The sequence below is a fragment of the Chiloscyllium plagiosum genome, chromosome 3 (genome assembly GCF_004010195.1).
Source record: "Chiloscyllium plagiosum isolate BGI_BamShark_2017 chromosome 3, ASM401019v2, whole genome shotgun sequence".
In the NCBI taxonomy this organism is placed as follows: Eukaryota; Metazoa; Chordata; class Chondrichthyes; order Orectolobiformes; family Hemiscylliidae; genus Chiloscyllium; species Chiloscyllium plagiosum.
The window spans coordinates 111,717,949-111,739,777 of NC_057712.1; the positions used below are offsets into that span (position 1 = coordinate 111,717,949).

At 41.7% G+C, this 21,829-nt stretch overlaps 1 protein-coding gene across 2 annotated transcripts in view; it reads left to right on the top strand.

The window, feature by feature from the left end:
• Window positions 1-13,577: 13,577 nt before the first annotated feature.
• The window catches only part of armc2 (armadillo repeat containing 2), a 247,514-nt gene continuing 239,262 nt past the window's right edge, over window positions 13,578-21,829 (top strand). Inside the window, exon 1 of one of the 2 annotated variants that reach the window (XM_043687091.1) lies at window positions 13,578-14,366. The gene's annotated coding sequence lies outside the window, so the exon portion shown is untranslated. The remainder of the gene's footprint in view (window positions 14,367-21,829) is intronic. The other variant, XM_043687090.1, reaches the window with a different exon arrangement.

The window sequence follows — 21,829 nt, forward strand, 5'->3', positions numbered from 1 at the left end:
ATCCAGAGAGGGGTAGTTCGGGAGGGATGGTGAAAACACGGCAGGGCTGGGAGTTAGGACCTGGTGTGGGGCGGGAGCGGGGAGTGGGGGTGGGGTTGGGCGTGGACGGAGATCGGTGTGGGGGTGGAGTTGGGCGTGGTGACGGAGATTGGCGTGGGGGCGGGGTTAGGCATGGTGACGGAGATCGGCGTGGGGGCTGGGTTCGGCATGGTGACAGAGATCGGCGTGGGGGTGGAGTTAAGCGTCGTGATGGAGATCGGCGTGCTTATTTGAAGGTAATGGAAAGGAACTTTGGGTAGGGTGTAGAATGGGAGTCCAATTCATAGAGTCAGAAAGGTATACAGCTAGGAAATAGACCCTTCAGTCCAACTTGTCCATGCTGACCAGATTAATCCAGTCCCATTTGCCAGCATTTGGCCCATATCTCTCTAAGCTCTTCCTGTTAATATACCCATCCAAATGCTTTTTAAATGTTATTATTGTACCAGCTTCCACCAATTCCTCATACATGCATCACCCTCTGTGAAAGAGTTGCCCTTTAGGTCCTTTTTCAATCTTTTCCCTCTCGCCTTAAACCTATGATTTGGAGATGCCGGTGTTGGACTGGGGTGTACAAAGTTAAAAATCGCACAACACCAGGTTATAGTCCAAACGGTTTAATTGGAAGTACTAGCTTTCGGAGCGACGCTCCTTCATCAGGTGATAGTGGAGGGCTCGCGATCGTAACACAGAATTTATAGCAAAAATTTAGTGTGATGTAACTGAAATTATACATTGAATAATTTTTCAGTGTATTATTTCAGTTACATCACACTAAATTTTTGCTATAAGTGCTGTGTTACGATCGAGCCCTCCACTATCACCTGATGAAGGAGCGTCGCTCTGAAAGCTAGTGCTTCCAATTAAACCGGTTGGACTATAACCTGGTGTTGTGCGATTTTTAACCTTAAACCTATGCCATCTAGTTTTGGACACCACTGGGGAAAAGACCTTGACTATTCACCCCATCCATGCCCCCCCCATGATTTTATAAACTTCTATAAGGTCATCTCTCAGCTTCGATGCTCCAGGGAAAATTGTCCCAGCATATTCAGCCTCTCCTCATAGCTCAAACTCTCCAACCCTGGCAACATCCTTGTAAATCTTTTCTGAACCCGCTCAAGTTTAACAAAATCTTTCTTATGGCAGGGAGACCAGAACTGAACACAGTACTCCAAAAGTGACCTAACCGTTGTCCTGTGCAACATGACCTCCCAACTCCTTTACTTAATACACTGACCAATAAAGGCAAGCATACCAAACACCTCCTTCATTACCCTGTCTACCTGCAAGGAACTATGAACCTGCACTCCAAGGTCTCTTTGATCGACAACACTCCACAGGACCCTCCCATTAAGAGTATAAGTCTGGCCCTGATTTGCCCTACCAAAATGTATCACCTCACATTTATCTAGATTAAATTCCATCTGCCAATCCTTGGCCCATCTGATGAAGGTCCTGTTGCACTCTAAGGTAACCTTCTTCGCTGTCCACTATACCACTAATTTTGGTATCATCTGCAAACTTACTAACCATATCACTTATATTCGTCATCACCAATTTTCGGTCCCCACTAAAATTATACACACACTTGTTTAATTCAAATGATTAGATACTGGAATCTTTAATCAATGTATTTACACTTTGCAGTTTTTGTTTGTTTTTCTAATCATTTGACAATTCAAGTTTACAATGTTTAGATAATTATCTGAAGTAAATCGATGGAAAGTTAGAAAAAAATTTCATACAGAGGATGGCTAAAATGTGAAATTCTTTGTTACAAATGCTTGTTGAAGAAGTTTATACAACTCTTTTAAAAGGGAAGTAGATGCCTGCTTGAAAATAACTTGAAAGGGATAACATTTCACGGCTATTGCAGAGAAAGAACCAAAGGTGACAACAACGTTTATTTTTAAAGTGTTTGGAATTGGAATGCGCAGTCGGAAAGCAGTTACAATAGCAGTTTTCAAAATAAACTGAATAAAGTTTATATAACTCTTTTTTTTAAAAGGGAAGTAGACCTGAAGTGGAAAACATTATAGAGGCAAGGGACTAATTGTATAAGTCTTTCAAAAAGCATTTCAGGCAGGATGGATTATTGAGTACAGAAGAGACTCTTTGGCCTATTGAATCTACACCGAATAAAACAAAATCATCTATGTACACTAATCCCACCTTTCAAAAGTTGGCCCATAGTGTTGAATGTTATGACATTTCAATTACTTATCTCTGTACATTTTAAGGGTTGTGAGGTTTCCTACCTGTACTGCATTCCAGATTCCCAACGTGTTCGAGGTAAATTTTCTTTTTCCTAAATCTCTAAACCTGCCCTTCATTTTAAAATTATGCCCCTTTATTATTGACCATTCAACTAAGGGAAAAAGCTGCTGCTTATCCACACAGTCCATGCTCCTCATAATCTTATACACTTCAATTAGGTCTCCCCTCAGCCTTCTCTGCTTTAAAGAAAACAGCTCAAACCCAATTTGGAAGGCAAATGGAATTTTGTCCATCATTGCTAAAGGGGTTTAATTTAAAAGCAGAGAGGTAAATGTTATATTTGTACAATGTGCTGGTGAGGCCACACCACAGAGGAGGTTCACCAGTTTGATTCCGGAATTAAGGGGGTTGGTTTATGAGGAGAGGCTGAGTAGGTTGGGATTATATTCACTGCAAATCAGAAGAATGAGGGGGGAGCTCATAGAAACATATAAATTTATGAAGGGAATCGATAAAATAGAAATAGATAGGATGTTTCCACTGGTAGGTGAGACTAGGGCAAGAGGGCATGGCCTCAAGATGGAAGGAAGCAGGTTTAGAACTGAACTGAGAAGGAACTTCTTCACCCAGAGGGTTGTTAATCTATGGAATTCCTTGCCCAGGGAAGTAGTTGGCACTGTTTCAGTAATCGCTTTTAAAGCGAAGGTATATACTTTTCTTGAAAAGTAAAGGAATTAAGGAATATGGTGAAAATGCAGTAAGTGGAGCTGAGTCCACGAAAAGATTAGCCATGATCTTATTGAGAGGCGGAGCAGGCTCGAAGGGCCGGACGCCTTCTTCTGCTCCTAGTTCTTATGTTCTATCCAGCCTCTCTTTATAGCTAAAATGCTTCATTGCAGACAATACCTTAGTAAATGTCCTCTGCAATCATATCTCTCCTACAGTAAGGTGACCAGAACTGCACACAGTAGTCCAGTTGTGGACGAACTATAGTTTTGTTCAGCTCCGACATAACCTCCCTCCTCTTATAATCTATGATATGATTGATAAAGGCAAGTGTCCTGTATGTTGTCTTAAATACCCCGTTAATCTGTCCTATTGCATTCAGGAATCTGGACAAGCAGCTTAAGAACACTATATTCCTCTGAGCTTCCTAGTGTTCTACTATTCATCGAGTACTCCCTTACATAGAAACATAGATTATCGAAGCTCTTTCGCCCATAGAGCCTGTTCCGCCATTCAACGTGATTATGATTGATCATCCAACTCAGCACCCTGTTCCCACTTTTTCCCCATATCCTTTGATCCCTGTCTTAGTATTCTTCCAAAGCCCATCACCTCACACTTTTCCAGGTTATATTCCACCTGTCTATTTGACCAACCTGTCCATTTGACCAACCTGTCCGTATGTTCCTGAAGCCGAAGAGGTTCTTTCTCACTATTAAGCACATGGCCAAACTTTGTGTCATCACAAACTTAGTTATCATTACCACCATTCACATTGATATTGTTTATATATATCACGAATAGCAAGGGATTCAGCACTGATCCCTGTGATATGCCTTGAAAACTGGCCTCCAATCACACAAGTAGACTTCTACCATCAACCTCTGTTTCCTACCACGAAGCCAATTTTAGATCCAACATGCCAAGTTACCCTGAATCCCAGGTGCCTTTATCCCGAAGGGCTTATGCCCGAAACGTCGATTCTCCTGTTCCCTGGATGCTGCCTGACCTGCGCTTTTCCAGCAACACATTTTCAGCTCTGATCTCCAGCATCTGCAGACCTCACTTTCTCCTTCTTTATCAGTGTCCGAAGTGGGACCTTGTCAAAGATTTTGGTGAAATCCATATAAACTGCGTCTGAAATCCATATAAACTAGGTCTTATGTTATCTTGATGTGATGTAAGATTCTGATCATATGCTTAAGCATATGTGAATATTTTACGTTTTCATCAAATGTGGGTGTCACCAGCAGGACCCGTATCTGTTGTCCATCTCAAATAGCCCTTCATCACAGTGGCTTGCTAGACTACTTGAGACCAATTGAGAGTCAACCACATTACTCTGCATCTGAAGTAGCATGTAGACCAAACTTGATAAATATGACACATTTCCATTCCTAAAGGGCATTGGTGAATCAGATGGGTTTTTACAACTCAATAATAATTTCATGGTCAACAAATATATATTCCATCAGATTAGATTAGATTACATAGTATGGAAACAGGCCCTTCGGCCCAACAAGTCCACGCCGACCCTCCGACGAGCGATCCTCCGATGAGCAACCCACCCAGACCCATTCCCCTACATTTACCCCTTCACCTAACACTATGACCATGCTAAATTGCACAATTCACCTAACCTGCACATTTTTGGACTGTGGGAGGAAACCCACGCAGACACTGGGAGAATGTGCAAACTCCACACACATGTGATGGGATGTGAACACACACCCTTAAGACATTAGCCTGGGCCTTTGGATTACTACCAGTGGCATTATCATTGAGTGAGCATCACTCAATCACCGGCAGGAGAGCATTACAAGGGAGCTGATTTGAGAACTACAGCGACATAGTTGTGATGGGCTAAAGACCTTTGTAATTCTGTGATTGTGAACAACAGGAGTTACTAACATTGGAGTTGTTTGGGTAGCCTAGGCTAAATTTCAAACATTTTAGCAGGAACTCTACTTAATCTCAAGCTAGTAGCCCTGCAAACCCTTATCCATAGTGAGGTAGCTTCAAATACATGGCTGGAATGCACCATTTGACAGGGACATTGACAGTTCAGTTGTTATTAATGATCCTGACAGGAGTGGATAGATGCTAGCACAACTTCAACTCCATCAAAATGACTGAGGCAAGAATGGGTTGGATAGAACACCAATGCCAGTCTGTCAAATCTTCACCAACCTCCTGTTATGATGTGGAGGGCAAATCCCTCTTAATTAAAACTAAACACCCAGAAAAGCTCGCCCTTCCTCCTAATCTGTTAAAATGTGAGTGACAGAGAACTCCTAATTTCCACTTTTTAAAGAAAAAAATAACAATTTATTTTCCAAACTCTAATAACGAACACTAAACATTAACTATTAACAAATCCAAGCTCCCTTTGTTCTTAACCACTTACTATCTGACCCCAGCTCCATAAAAAATGTTATTACAATAACACATTTATCAAACATCATATTAACTTAATCTTAAGACCACACAGTCTCTGTCTTCTCCGGTGTCTTCAATCTTCTGGTTGCTGATCTCCCTGGATCTTCTTTCTTTTTTACTGTGAGTATGTTTTACATGAAATGGTACCTTTGATAGAGGGCGTCTTTTAATTTCTTTGAGAGCAAGATGTTAGATGTTAGCATTCCAGCTCTATAGCAGTTGCTCTCTCCAATTTTCAAAATGTCTGCGTTTTTTTTTATAGCCCCCAATGTCATTCTGTCTCACTGGTCCAATGTTGCCAAAACAATAAATTCAAACTTGTTTGGGTTTTAGTATCCTGGGCAACCAAAACTCAGATATCCAATTAACAACCATTTGCTGTTTTGAAATAGCTCACCTTCCAGCCTTTCCATTCAAGAAGCTGAGCCTGCACTTTGTTTATGTTAAAATTCAGACATTTTCTATTTTAAAGTGAACAGACATGCTTTTGACTTTGTAATACTCCTGCCTCAGGACGCTGATGAGATTCTTCTCCACATCGTTCCTGCCAATACAGAAATCAAAACTAAAAAGACAGCTTAATGGCCTAATTAACTAAATGGACAGCTTAACCAAGGAGGTAATACAAGTTCAATACGATTTTATTAGAATTAAGTCATATTCCATCTAGGAATCGGAACATTCTATTTGCTTTCTTGATTACCTATGGAAACTGAACACATAGTTTTAATGATATATCTTGATCTCCTTTCTCAGCTGTTACAACTCTTGTATCATTTAATGTGTATACCTTATTCCAGCTTCTTATTTTTAACTTAACCATTTTAAATCCATCAGCCTCCCCTCTGCCCATGATTTGATTTATTTGATTTGTTGTAGTCACATGTACTTAATTACAGTGAAAAACTTCATTTTACAAGCAGTACAGACAGATCACAGCAAATATGGACATACAGATCACAGGGTGCTGAGAGAGAGTGAGGCATACAAGGTTACAACTGCATAGAAGGTTCAAAAAGCAGGATCAACATTAGCAAGATCGACAATCATTTGAAGTTAGAGAGGTCCATTCAGCAGTCTAATAGCAGCAGGGAAGAAGCTGTTGATGCATGTGTTCAAGCTTCTGTATCTTCTACCTTACAGGCGAGATTGGAAGAAAGTTAGGACTTCAGATATTGGAGATCAGAATCGAGAGTGTGGTGCTGGAAAAGCACAGCAGACCTGGGAGTACGCGAGGAGCAGGAGAATCGATGTTTTGAGCATAAGCCCTTCATCAGGAATCCCTTCCGTGTGAATGTACTTAGGGAATGCTGAGGTTGGAAGACTGCATTAGTGGGGTGGGAGGGGTCTTCAATGATGTTGGCAGCCTTACCGTGGCAATGAGAAGTGTGAATCGAGTCCGTGGATGGTAAGTTGACTTCCATGATGGTCTGGGCTGTGCACACAACCTCTGCAGTTTCTTATAGTCCTTGGCAGAGCAGTTACTGTACCAGGCTGTTATGCATCTGGATAGGATGCTTTCTATAGTGCATCTGTAAAAGGGGTCCTATGGACATGCCAAATTTCCTAAGCTGTTTTAGGAAGAAGAGGCATTGTTGTGCCGCCTTGACTGTCGTATCTATGTGGGAAGACTGGGATAGATTGTCTGTTATTGTCACTCCTAGGAACTTGACACTCTTGACCCTTCCACCTCAGCTTCGTTGATGTAGTTAGGGGCATGTCCTCCTCCCTGAAATCAATGATCAGTTCTTTTGGTTTGCTGACATTGAGAGAGAGAGAGAGAGAGAGAGAGAATACTTCCTGTATTCTGAGTTATCATTTCTTTGATAACTCCTATCATGGTATTGTCAGCAAACTTCTAGATGGCATTCATCTGGAATTTGGCTTCACAGATATGGGTGTATAGGGAGTGCAGTATGGGGCTGAGAATGCGTTCTTGCAGGCTGCCAGTGTTGAGGATTATCATTGTCTATCTTTATTGATTGTAGTCTGTGGGTCAGGAAGCTGAGGATCCAGTTACTAGGGTAGAGCCAAGACCTAGGTTCTGGTGTTTTGAGGTTAGTCTGGTAGGGATTATGCTGTTGAAGGCGGAGCTGTAGTCGATAAGTAGGAGCCTGATGTAGGAGTCCTTGTTATCCAGATGTTCCAGGGATTAAAGTGTAGGGCTAGGGAAATGGCATCCACTGTGGACCTATTTACAATTGCAGGGTGTCGAGGTAGTCTGGGAGGCGAGAGTTTGAGGGCCACGATCAGTCTCTCAAATCACTTTATGATTATGAGTTTAGTCTTTCCAGGATCGCTTTGATTATATCACATTAACATTAGAAACTGCACTCAATTTTTGTCATCTGATTTATTTTGAGATTTGATAGTATGTGTGATACCGTGGGTTCAATTACCATCACCAGCTGAGGTTACCTGAAAGATTCTTCTTCTCAACCTCTTCCCTCGTTTGAGATATGGTGGCCCTCAGGTTAAATCAGCACCAGTCATCTCTCTCTAATGAGAGAATACTCTATGGTCAGGTAATACTATGGCATCTTGATTTGATTTGATTTATGCTACAGATCAAGCACACCAGAAACCTGGAGTAACAGCCTAGTGAAAATAACACAGAGGTATATATTGCACAAAATGAAACTATTTGTCCTATCATGACCATAGGAAGTTGAGTAGGCAGTGGTGGTATGACATGGTTAACTACAGAAATCTGCCACCTGGCTTACATGTGCTTACAGATGCACATCAGTGCGGTTGACCACTCATTTGTATCATATCTGGGCAACTGGAGATGAGAAATAAATGCTGGTATTGCCACTGATGACGACATTCTGAGAAAGGGTTAAAAACTCACGCGACACCAGGTTATAGTCCAGCAGGTTTATTTGGAATTATGAGCTTTCAGAGCACTGCCCTTCATCAGGTAGCTAGTATTGTGTGATTTTTAAATTTTGTCCACCCCAATCCAATACCGGCACCTCCACATCCTGAGAAAGAAGCAAAGACCTGCATTAATATAACATGTTGCATCACCATATGGTGTCTTGAAGCACTTTATTTCAAATTACTTCATTGTCTACAATGTTGTACTGTATATAGGAAATGTGGAAGACAATTAATACACAACAATTTTTTCCAAAATAGTATTGAGATACTGAATAGATAATAATGGCGAGGTGAAAATGATTGTCTTTGACATCAAGCATGCAATACCAAATAGTTTGAGCAAAATTAAAGCCTACATTGATTAGAGTTATAGAACATAGAAAATAGAACATTACAGCGCAGTATAACCCTTTGGCCCTCAATGTTGCGCTGACCTGTGGAACCAATCTAAAGCCTATCAATCCTACACTATTCCATTTTTATCCATATATTTATCTAATGAGCATTTAAATGCCTATAAAGTTGGTGAGTCTACTACTGTTGAACACAGTGCCTTCCATGCCCCTACTACTCTGAGTAAAGAATCTACCTATGACATCTGTCCTACATCTATCACCACTCAATTTAAAGCTATGTCCCCTCAAGCTAGCCATCACCATCTGAGGAAAAAGACTCTCACTGTCCACCCTATCTAACCCTCTGATTATCTTACATGTGTCAAGTCACCTCTCAACCTTCTCTCTAACAAAAACAGCCTCAAGACCCTCAGCCTTTCCTCATAAGACCTTCCCTCCACACCAGACAACATCCTAGTAAATCTCCTCTGAACCCTTTCCAAAGCTTCCAGATCCTTCCTATAATGCGGTGACCAGAACTGTACGCAATATTCTAAGTGCGGCCGCACCACAGTTTTTATACAGCTGCAGCAGGACCTCGTGCCTCCGAAACCCAATCCCTCTACCAATAAATGCTAACACACCGTATGCCTTCGTAACAACCTTATCAACCTGGGTGGCAACTTTCAGGGATCTATGTACATGGACACTGAGATCTCTCTGCTCATCTACACTACAAAGAATCTTACCATTAGCCCAGTATTCTTTATTCCTGTTGCTCCTTCCAAAGTGAATCACCTCACACTTTTCTACATTAAACTCCATTTGCCACCTCTCAGCCCAGCTCTGCAGCTTATCTGCAGTCTCTCTGTAACCTGCAACATCCTTCAGCGCTATCCACAACTCCACCGACTTTAGTGTCACCCGCAAATTTACTAACTCATCCTTCTATGCCCTCATTCAGGTCATTTATAAAAATGACAAACAGCAGTGGCCCCAAAACAGATCCTTGTGCTACACCACTCGTAACTGAATTCCAGGATGACCATTTCCCATTAATCACTACCCTCTGTCTTCTTTCAGCTAGCCAATTTCTGATCCAAACCGCTAAATCACCCTCAATCCCATGCCTCCATGTTTTGTGCAATAGCCTACCGTGGGGAACCGTATCAAACGCCTTACTGAAATCCATATACATTACATCAACCGCTTTATCCTCATCCACCTGTTTGGTCACCATCTCAAAGAATAAGGTAGTGAGGCACGACCTACCCTTCAAAAAACTGTGTTCACTATCTTTATTCAACTTATTCCTCTCTAAATAATTATAAATCCTATCTCTTATAACCTTTTCCGATACTTTATCCACAACCGAAGTAAAGCTCGCTGGTCTATAATTACCAGAGTTGTCCTAACTCCCCTTCTTGAACAAGGGGTCAACATTTGCTATCCTTCAGTCTTTGACAATGACGACATAAAGATCAAAGCCAAAGGCTCTGCAATCTCCTCCCTGGCTTCCCAGAGAATCCTGGGATAAATCCCATCTGGATTGACTGACTTCCCATCTGGATCGACTGACTGAACTGGTCCTCACCCTGAACAACTTCTCTTTCCAATCCTCCCACTTCCTCCAAACGAAAGGAGTAGCCAGGGATAAATCCCATCTGGCCCAGGGGACTTATCTATTTTCACACTTTACAGAATTGCTAACACCTCCTCCTTGTGAACCTCAATCCCGTCTAGCCTGCATCTCAGTATTGTCCTCGACAACATCGTCTTGTTCCAGTGTAAATACTGATGAAAAATATTCATTTAGCACTTCCCTTATCTCCTCGGATTCCATGCACGCACAACTTCCCATTACTATCCTTCATTGGCCCTAATCTTTCTCTGGTCATTCTTTTACTCCTGATATACCTATAGAAAACTTTAGGGTTTTCCTTGATCCTGTCTGCCAACGAGTTTTCATGTCCCCTCCTGGCTCTTCTTAGCTCTTTAGGTCTTTCCTGGCTAACTTGTAACTCTCAAGTGCCCTATCTAAGCCTTCATGTCTCATCCTAATATAAGCCGCCTTCTTCCTCTTATATCTAAAAACAAAATGGTTGTTGGAAACCGAACATTTTAGGCCAGGACATCCCCAAAGAAGTTTCTCAGGATGTTGCCTTTGGACCAACCATTTTATTCTGCTTCATCAATGCCTTTCATTCCACAAGAAGATCAGCAGTGGGATGTTTACTGTTGATTACACTGTGCTCATTAATTCTGTAACTCCTTAAGACACTGAAACAGTGCCCACCCCGTACAACAAAACAAGGCCAGCATTCAGGTTTGGCCTGATAAATGATAAATAACATTCAGACCACTCAAGCATCAGGTGATGACTATATCCATCGAAAGAGAATTATCTAACTCCTCTGACATTCAATAGTATTATCATTGGTGAATCTCATACTATCAACATCTTGAGGGTTACCATTGAACAGAAATGTGACCATACCACCCATATAAATGCTCCAGTAACAAAAAAAAGTCTGAAGCTGGTAATTCTGTAGTAGTGAATTCATCTCCTGACTCCCCAAAGCCTGTCCACCATCTACAAGCTACAAGTTAGATTGCATATGTATAATCTCCCCTTGATGAGTACAGCTCCAATAACATTCAAGAAGCTCAATCTGGGACAAAGCAGATCACTTGGTCAGCTTCTTATACATCAACTTCATATGTATTTCTTCCATTAGCAGCTGTGGTGGCAGTACCATCAGCAGAGGATACCATCTTGGAAACATATCAAGCAACCTTTGACAGCACCTTCCTGAACGCACAACCTCTCCTACTTAGAAGGACAAGAATAGCTGTTACATGGTATTATCATCTGCACATTCTCCATCAAGCCACACATTAATCTGGAATAATATCACCATTTCTTCACTGTCACTGGTTCAGAAACCTGGAACACCCTTCCAAACAGCATAGTGGGGTATCCTGCAAAGGTTCAAGAATTTGGCTTGCCACCATCTTCTGGATTTGCCATGAATGATTATATCCATGAGTTGGTTTAAAAAAAAGTAATGTTTCTTCAAACAGGAATAAATATTAATTAATATGAAATAATTCGCATTACAATAGCATAAAATTCATCTCTTGCAGCAAGGATTTAAATAATCTAACAGGCTAAGAAAAAACAATCACCTGCTTCGTAGATATCTATTTTGTATGTGTACCTATTATTTAAAAGTACTGATTAAATTCACAACAATTGATTGATATTTAAAATAAAAAGCATTCTAAATTCAAATAGCTTATAGAACTCTGAAATGAAATTATCAAAATTTTAGCTTTGAATCTCTGCTTTTGTCAAAATTGGCAAAAATGTTGCTAAGGATAAGCAAGGGAACAAATACATGAAAACTTGAAAGAAAAATGTAGAAATAGTCTACAGTGAGGAAAGGCCTATTGGCAAGACTGTAAATGGGAAGTAGAGATAACAAAGGCCATGAACAAAGTTAAAAATCACACAATACCAAATTATAGTACAACAGGTTTATTTGAAGGTACAAGCTTTTGAAGTGTTGCTGCTTCATCAGGTAGCTAGTGGGACAAGATCATAGGACACAGAATTTATTGTAAAAGATCAAAGTGTCATACAACTGATGTGATGTATTGAACAAACCTAGATTGCTGTTAAGTCTTTAATCACTTAGAATGGGGATGCAGGTTTTGATTGATTAATATGTAAATTCCAGAACAACTTTCAAGTCACAGTCCTGAGATAACTTAAGGTTTTATCAGTATATTAAAAAAGTAATACCTCAGCTCAGACGATGCATTAAAGATGTGAGGTTAGAATCTGTCTGTATCCCAACTTTGAGTCAAACTGATTGTGTTTCCAAAGTAGGGATTTATAAAATGACACATGCTGACTGCCGACAGATTGTTGTGTTTTTTGAGCAAAAAAGAATGTATCTGCAAATACAAATCTGCAAATGCAAATTCACCCCATAGACTAATGTGTGTGTGTGTGTGCGCATGCGTATGTGAGGGAGAGAGAGAGTGTGTGTGTGTGCGTGCGCTTGTGCGTGACAGAGTGAGGGTGTGTGTGTATGCTTGATAAAGTGATGGAGTATATGCCTAAGTGTGCGCTTGCACAAACACATAAACCCTCTCTCATACTCTCACAACATATACTCTGTCACACTCATGCACACACTTATCAAGTATGCACACACACTGTCTCACATGGCCCAGAGGTGCTCCCTGAATCGCTCCGCAGTGTGTGTGTGCTTGTGCGTGACAGAGTGAGGGTGTGTGTGTGCATGCTTGATAAAGTGTGATGGAGTATATGCCTAAGTGTGCACTTGCACAAACACATAAACCCTCTCTCATACTCTCACAACATATACTCTGTCACACTCATGCACACACTTATCAAGTATGCACACACACTGTCTCACATGTGCACACTCTCTCCCGCACACGTACACATATAAGTCTATGGGGTGAATTTGCATTTGCAGATTTATATTTGCAGATACATTCTGTTTTGCTCAAAAAGTACACAATTTGTAGGCAGTCAATCCATGAGTCATTTTATAAATTCCTACTTTGGAAATAGAACCAAAGTTGGAATACAGACAGACTCTAACCTCACATCCTTAATGCATTGTCTGAGCTTTTTCACATACAGATAAAACCTTAAGTTATCTCGGGAGTGTGATTTGAAAGAAGTTCTGGAATTTACATATTAATCAATCGAAATCTGCATCCCCATTCAAATTATTAAATATTTAACAGCAATTTAGGTTTGTTCAATAGATTGCATCCGTTGTTTGACACTTTGATCTTTTACTATAAATTCTGTGTCCAACGAACCCGCCCCACTCGCAACTTGATGAAGGAGCAGTGCTTGTACTTTCAAATAAACCTGTAGGACTACAACCCGTGTTGTGTGATTTTTGACTTTGTCCACCCCAGTGCAAGACAGGCACCTTCACATCAAAGACCACGGAAGTATTGTGGTCAAAGATCTTAAAACTGAACTCAACTTATTAACTTTGCTCCATATCCTTTGGTATCCTACCTATTCAAAACATTTATGAATCTGACCCTAGAAAGTTCCAAGTATTCTAATAAGCCTTCTCGTGGAAAATGACCCTGCTTACTCCTTTCATTACTGCAGTAATAGTAACTAAAAACTCCCTCGATTTCATTAAGTCTGAACATCGGAAGTTTCAGGTTCCCAGAAACTCTGAACTGCGGGGTTTGACTTAATTTATTTGTCCTACTTCTCCAAAGTTGCACAGAATCCGTCAACCTTGAGTGCGCATGAGGATTTGTTACAATTAAACCAAAAAGTTACTGGAAGATCTCAACACACGTGGAGAGCACGCGGAACTCACGTTATAAACCTTGCTCGGAAATGTGTTAATGTTTCAGATGGTCTGACGGCACAGTTGGTCACGTGGCCGTCTGCCCGTGAGCCAGTGACATCATCGGACCAGATGCGCATGCGTATCACCGAACACCCGAACATTCGCCGCGTGACAGTTAGTGCTGGAAAACTCAAGCACCAGTCATTTCTGTAGTAATGTGTGTATGTATATATAGATACATGAGACCATAGTCAAACAGCTAGTTCAACTGCAAACCTCGGGCTGCATGCTGAACTTCCAATTTCGAACATCGGAAGTTTCAGGTTCCCAGAAACTCTGAAGTGCAAATTGAGTAAGTTCCTTTGGGGGATGGGGGGGTGTTGGATGTGAATAAGAATTCTCCGCCGTCGCCGATCACTTCGGGAATATTAGAATCCGTTAGTCTGCGATGTCGAAATCTGTAATGGGTCGAGTGGCTATCTTGATTGTGGGTTTCTCGCCATTTGTTCGTGCTCGCCGGCTGTGTGTGGTCACTATGGAAACAGGGACACCAGGCACTCTGGGAGACCATGCACTCTGGGAGGTAAACAATGGTTGTCACGGCAACGAACAGGAAGTGGCGTAAATTGTATCCAGAATCAAGATTAGAATGGTGCTGGAAAAGCTCAGCAGGTCAGACAGCATTCAGGAGCAGGAAAATCGACGTTTAGGGCAGGAGCCCTTCATCAGGAATGAGGCTGGAAGCCTCGGCGTGGAGAGATAAATGGGAGGGGGAAGAAGGTAGTTGTGTGTGTGTGTGAAATAGGTGGATGGAGGAAGGAGTAAAGGTGATAGGTCGGACAGGAGGGTAGGGGAAATAGGTGGGAAGGAAGATTGACAGGTGGGACAGGCCATGAGGATGGTGCTAAGCTGGAAGTTTGGAACTGGGGTCAGGTGGGGGTGGGTAAATGAGGAAACTAGTGAAGTCTGCTTTGATGCCCTAGGGTTGAAGGGTTCCAACTTGGAAGATGAGTTATTGTTCCTTGGGTGGTGAGGGGTTGGTGGTGGAGGAGGCCCAGGACCTGCATGTCCTCAGCAGAGTGGGAGGTGGAGTTGAAGTGTTCAGCCACGGGGCGGTAGGTTTGATTGGTGTGGGTGTCCCGGAAATGTTCCCTGAAGTGCTCTGCAAGAAGGTGTCCAATCTCCCCAATGTAAAGGAGACCGCATCGGGAGCAATGGATGCAATAAATGCCATTGGTGGAAATGCAGGTGAAACTTTGATGGATAAGTAAGGCTCCTTTGGGGCCTTGGATGGAAGTGAGGGGGGAGCTGTGGGCACAGGTTTTGCAATTCCTGCGGTGACAGGGGAAGGTGCCAGGAGGGGAGGGTGGGTTGTTGGGGGGGTGTGGACCTGACCAGGTAGTCACGGAAGGAACAGTCTTTGCGGAAAGTGGGTAGGGAAATATATCCCTGGTGGTGGGGTCCATTTGCAGGTGATGGAAAAGTCAGCGGATGATGCGGTTTATGCGGAGGTTGGTGGGAGTGGAAGGTAATGACCGGGGGTTTCTGTCCTTGTTGCGGTTGGAGGCGTGGGATTTGAGGGCAGAGGTGAGAGATGTGGACGAGATGTGTTGGAGGGCATCTTCAACCACGTGGGAGGGGAAATTACAGTCTTTAAAGGAGGCAATCTGGTGTGTTCCGTGGCGGAACTGGTCCTCCTGGGAGCAGATACAGCAGAGGTGGAGGAATTGGGAATAAATTGTGTCCTAGCCTGTATCAAATGGCGTGTATTATTTGAAAGTTTCTTCATTGTCTCAAACTTTCACAATTTAATTGAATTGAAACACTGGTAACTTTTCATCAGTGATGTTTTAATAAACTTTGTTAACCTTTCCATACTGGTTATTGATTAATTAATGCAAGAATTGTGGATACTAAATACAAGAGTTGACAAAAAGTATGAAGAATAAGTCTAATTTCCCTAACTGAGTAAAATCGTACTGAGAAAGATTAGTACAGGACGGAATCAGGCCCTTCAGCCCAACAAGACTGTGCCGACATATGATGCTTTTCTAAACTAAAACCTTTTGCCTCTACGCTGTCCATAGCCCTCTATCCCCTGCCTATTCTTATATTAAGATGCCTTTTAAATGTTGCTATTGTATCCACCTCTACAGCATACTCACCACCCTGTCTGTTTAATAAATGTGACTCTCACATCTCCTTTAAACAGAGAAAAAAAACAGAAGAACTGCGGATACTGAAAATCAGAAATTTTCGATTCTGAAGAAGGGTCACTAGACCTGAAATGATAACTCTGATTTCTCTTCAAAAATGCTGCCAGACTTGCTGAGCTTTTCCAGAAATTTCTGTTTTTGTTCCTTTAAACTTATGACCCCTTGTAATTGACATTTCCACCTTGGGATAAAAATTTCAACTATCCACTCCATCTATGCCTCTCATAATTTGAATTGAATTAGCTTTATTGTCACAAGAACCCAAATGAGTGCAGTTCAAAAGTTTCTAAGTTGCCACTTACAGCACCATCTTTGGTACAAATGTGCCTCGGTACAGCTTCTCCAGTTACAAAATCTTAAAAAATAGAGAAATAAGATGTCCAGCACTGCAGAAAAAAAAATTCAGAACAATGGTCTTTCAACCCAGACTACACTGTCACCTAGCCTGCAGTTGTGCTGGGCTTTACTTCAAGGTTTGTCAGACCAGAAGATCTCTCTGGAATCACATTGAAACCAGGAGTCTATGCTGATGCCATCCCAGGCCAAGAGACAGCCATACCGGGCTGAGAGAACTCCACACTGGGCTGAGAGTACACCAGGCAAGGCCACAACACCATGCCAGGAGCAGCTACAGCAGGCTGCTACGCCAGGCCAAGAGCACCCCTCGTTGTGTCTGGACTGAGGCCGGGAGTCAAGTGAATGCTGGGAGACGGAGGCTGAGAGAGAAGAAAAATAAAAGAACACAGAAAAAAGAGAAGTAAAGGAAAAAGAATGGGTGGAGTGGATGAGCTCTGGCTGAAGCATCCTAGTCTGTCATCATTTTGGACTGGAACTGTATTAGAAACAGTGTTAACTTCTATCACGTTGCCCCTCTTCCTTTGACATTCAAAGCGGGCATGGTGGCTCAGTGGTTAGCACTGCTGCCTCACAGCGCCAGGGACCCAGGTTCGATTCCAGCCTCGGGCGACTGTTTGTGTGGAGTTTGTACATTCTCGTGTCTGCGTGGGTTGCTCCAGTTTCCTCCCAGAATCCAAAGATGTGCAGGTCAGGTGAATTGGCTATGCTAAATTGCCCATAATGTTAGGCGCATTAGTCAGGGGTCTATAGGGTATGGGCATGGGTCTGGGTGGGTTACTCTTCGGAGGGTCAGTGTGGATTTGTTGGGCCAAAGACCTGTTTCTATGCTGTAGGGAATCTAATCTAATCAAATCAAAACAATCCAAGTTTGTTCAATTTGTCCTCATAACTAATACCCTACAAACTAGGCAACATCCTGGTAAACTGTTTCTGTACCTGGTGTAGTGACTAGAACTGTACATAACATTCCAAATGTGACTTAACTAAAGTTCTGTACAGCTGCAACATGACTTGCCAAGTTTTGTACTCAATGCCCTGACCGATGAAGGCAAGAATACCATATGTCTTCTTGACCAACTTACCCACTTGTGTTGCCATTTTCAGGGAACTTTTGCCATGTATGCCTAGATTCCTCTGAATGTTGATGCTACTAAAAGTCTGCTATTTACTGTATACTTCGCTCCTACATGAGATTTCCCTTGCATTTGTTTGGATTAAACTGTATCTGCCAATTCTCCAACAAAGTCTCTATCCTGCTGTATCCTCTTCATTGTTCACAACTCCACCAATTTTTGTATCACTTGCAAATTTACTAATCTGACCATCTACATTCTCCTCCAAATCACTAATATATCATTGAAAACAACAGTGCTCCCAACACTGATCCCTGTGGAATACCACTGATCACAGATCTCCAATCTGAAAAACACTCTTCCACTGCTACTCACTGTCTTCTATGACTAATCCAATTCTGTACCTATTTTACCAGACCCCCTTATCAAAGGCCTTGTTAAAGTCCATGTAACACCTACTGCCATACCTTCATCAATTATTTTTGTCACTTTCTCAAAAAACTCAATCAAGTATTTCAGACACTATCTTCCCCGCACAAAGCTCATCAATAATAAGTCCATATTTTTCCAAATGCGAGTAAATCCTATCCATAAAGATCTTATCCATTAATTGCTGTACCACTGACGTAAAGCTCACTAGCCTGCCATTTCCTGGATGATCTCTGTAGATCTTTTTAAACAAAGGAACAATGTTGGCTATTCTCCATTCCTCTGGGACCTCTTGTGACTAAAGAGGATATAAAGAATTCCAACGAGGCTCCAGCAATTACCTCACCTGCCTCCCTCAGTGTTCTGGGATAGATCCCATCAGGTCCTGGGGATTTGTCCACCTCAATATTTTTCAAACAGCTCCTTTTTTTTTGTATAGAAATGTCCTAGAATATCAACACACCCCTACTGAGACTCAGCATTCATTCACTCCTTTATGAATACTAATACAAAGTATTCGTTAAGGACCTCCGGCTCCGCACATAAATTCTGTCCTTTGTCCTTGAATGGACCTACCCTTTCCCTAGCTGTCCTTTTGCTTCTTATATATGTATAAAATGCTTTGGGATTTTCCTTAATCAACATTGAATATTAATTTCCAGTGCTTCGTGTGGAACAGTCAACAAGTAGGTAATGTACATAGTTACTACTTAGTGTCATTATGGCTTTAATTAAAATAATTCCAGGTTCCATGTGGAATCAGTAAGATGAACTAGTTATCATGATGTAAAGGAATGAAAACTGAGAGGATGACATCAGAGAATGAAACAAGATAAGGATAGTTGGAAGAATACAGTGGTGCTGGAAAAGCACAGCAGGCCAGGCAGCATACGAGGTGCAGAAAAATCGACATTTTGGGCAGGAGCCCTTCATCAGGATGAACTCCTGATGAAGGGCTCCTGTCCAAAACGTCAATTTTCCTGCTGCTTGGATGCTGCCTGACCTACTGTACTTTTCCAGCACCACTGTATTCTTGACTCTGATCTCCAGCATCTGCAGTCTTTACTGTCACCTTAAGTAAGTTGGAAAACATAGTTGTTGATTCATGTGGCTAAGTGTGAACATAATTACCTTAGTAGCAAGAATAGAAGAACTGCTTTATAAATTGAAAGATATTTAAATGTTGACATTCAGAGAGACTTGGATGTATTCACACAACAGTTAGGGAGGCAATTGGCATATCAGCTTGCAAGAGAATTGGAATGGAAGAATAAAAGGCCTTGCTACAATTTATAGGGCTCTGATGAAATTGTATCTGGAATATTATGGGCAATTTTGGTCTCCATATTTGAGACAGGATATGCTTGTCTTGGAGGCAGTAGTAGGGTGGAAGATGGCAAATATTGTGGCTGCAAAAGCAGATCAGAGGTTGGACATTCTTTGGCAATTAACTCACCACCCAACTGCTCAAAAGGCACAAGTCAGGAGTGTGATGGAATACTCCCAAGAAGCTTGACATCACCCAGCACAATGTTGCCCATTTGATTGACACCCCTCTATCACAGACACAGTATACAACCATATATAAAATGGAATCCAGCAACCCTGTAAAGATCCTTTGTGAAACCTTCCAAACAAGCAACATCTATCACCTAGATAAGCACAGAACACACGTAAGAACGCCAGTACGTGAAAGTTCTCCCCTCTGTCCTCTAAGAGTTGTAGTTCCTAGGCCAAAGGGATCAAATGGTGTAGGAGAAAGTGGGAACAGCATACTGAGTTGGATGATCAACCATGATCGTATTTGTTGGTAGAAAAGGGTGAAGATTTGAACAGGCTATTCATATGCCTATTTTCTATATTTAAGCCATTATATGGTCCCAACTTGGAATTGTATTGCCATTCATTTACTGTTATTGGGTTAAAATCTTGGAACTACCTGCTGAATCGTGCTGTTGGTGTAGCTACACCACGTGGTTTGCAGCAGCCCAAGGAGACAGTTCATCACTAACTTCTGAGGGAAAATATATTGGGGTTGGCAACAAATATTGACCATGCTAACGAATCTCAAATCACATGAAGGAATAAAACAAAAGATTGCAACATTTATTCCTCGGGTTAGAGGATAGGCCTGGAATAGAATAGAATAGGCTATCCTTTATTGTCACATGTAGAAGTACAGGAGTACAGTAAAAACGTTTTTATAATGGATGCCTTTAATGGCACCATATTAGATACAAAAGTACTTAGGTAGAAATCTTGGATACAAAAGAGGATTAAAAGGACAAGTTGACACATTACTTAGTGTCTAAAAACTAAGTTAGAAATGCGGTAGTTATAACAGAGTTAATGGATTTACATTACAGTCTGGTAAAGAATTTCAGAAAGCAGCAGCTCAACGTGTGGTCTGACTACTTGTGTCAGGCAACACCTGTCCTGCTCTGTTCCAGCCTCCAGTCCACTCCTTCCCTTGTTGCAGCTGAGTGCTGGTGAGGTGCACTGTATCAAGACTCGTACAGCTCCAGAACTCTGGTTACTCCATGTGCCCCTCCAGGACTCAGGTTCTTGTCGCACTGCTTCAGTATTTGGGTTTTCTCACACACCGCTGCAGGACAATTGCAAGGAGAAGAAGAAAAAAGAAAAGAAACAAAAAACAGGCGGAGCAAAGGAACTCCAGTTGGAGTGTTCTACCCTGCCTCTATCTTGCTGGAATACTGACCTATCATGAGTTGAGTAAAATTGGATATACCCTCTAGAGTTCAGAACATGAGAGCGGATCTTATTAAAACAAACAAGATTTTGAAAAGACTTGATAAGAAAGTCTATGAAATTTCTTGCCATGGCAAGAATGAGGACTCAGTCTCTCATTAAAGGGTCCACCCTTTAATAGTCACAGCAGTGTTCCTGTTATGTCTTTTTCTTGATCTGCGAATTCCTGCCACTAAAGAAAATAATTCAGGACTCTCTACAGAGATATATCCCAGTGAGGAAGAAAAATTCTAGGAAGTAGATAAACTGACTATGGTTAATCAAGGAAGTTAATGATAGTATCAGTGAGAAAGATAAAACATACAATGTGGCAAAGAGGAGTGGTAAACCAGAGGATTGGAAAAAAAAATAAAAACCAACAGGAGATGACAAAAAAAGGAGGAAGTAGACTGAGGACAAACTTGTAAGTAATTTAAGAACACCATTAAAGAGTTTCTTTAAACATATAAAAAGGAACAGAGAGATTGGTGTGAACATAGGCCCTTGGAGAATGAGTTTGGGGAAGGGAACCAAGAAATGGCATATCTTGGCTGTTGGACTTGTGCTGTCTGCATGATAGAGGATACAAACAAATGTTACGACATAGAGTAAACCCCTCTGATAATTTAAACCAATAACACAGAAAAGCTCACCTCGCCTTGTAATCTGTAAAAGTATGAGTGACAAAGAGCTACCAAATCCCACTATTTAAAGAAAAATTTTAACAATTTATTCTTTAACTCCAAGAAAAAAGAGAACACTAAACAACAACTATCTACACTGTAAGCCTCCTTTGTCTGATTGGTAGAGCAGTTGATCTTCCGTAATTACACCGACAACACTCCCCACCTCTTCCTCCGCTACATTGCTGACTGCATTGGCGCCACCTCGTGCTCTCGGGAGGAGATTGAGCAATTCATCAACTTCACCAACACATTCCATCCTGACCTTAAATTTACCTGGACCATCTCCGACACCTCCCTCCCCTTCCT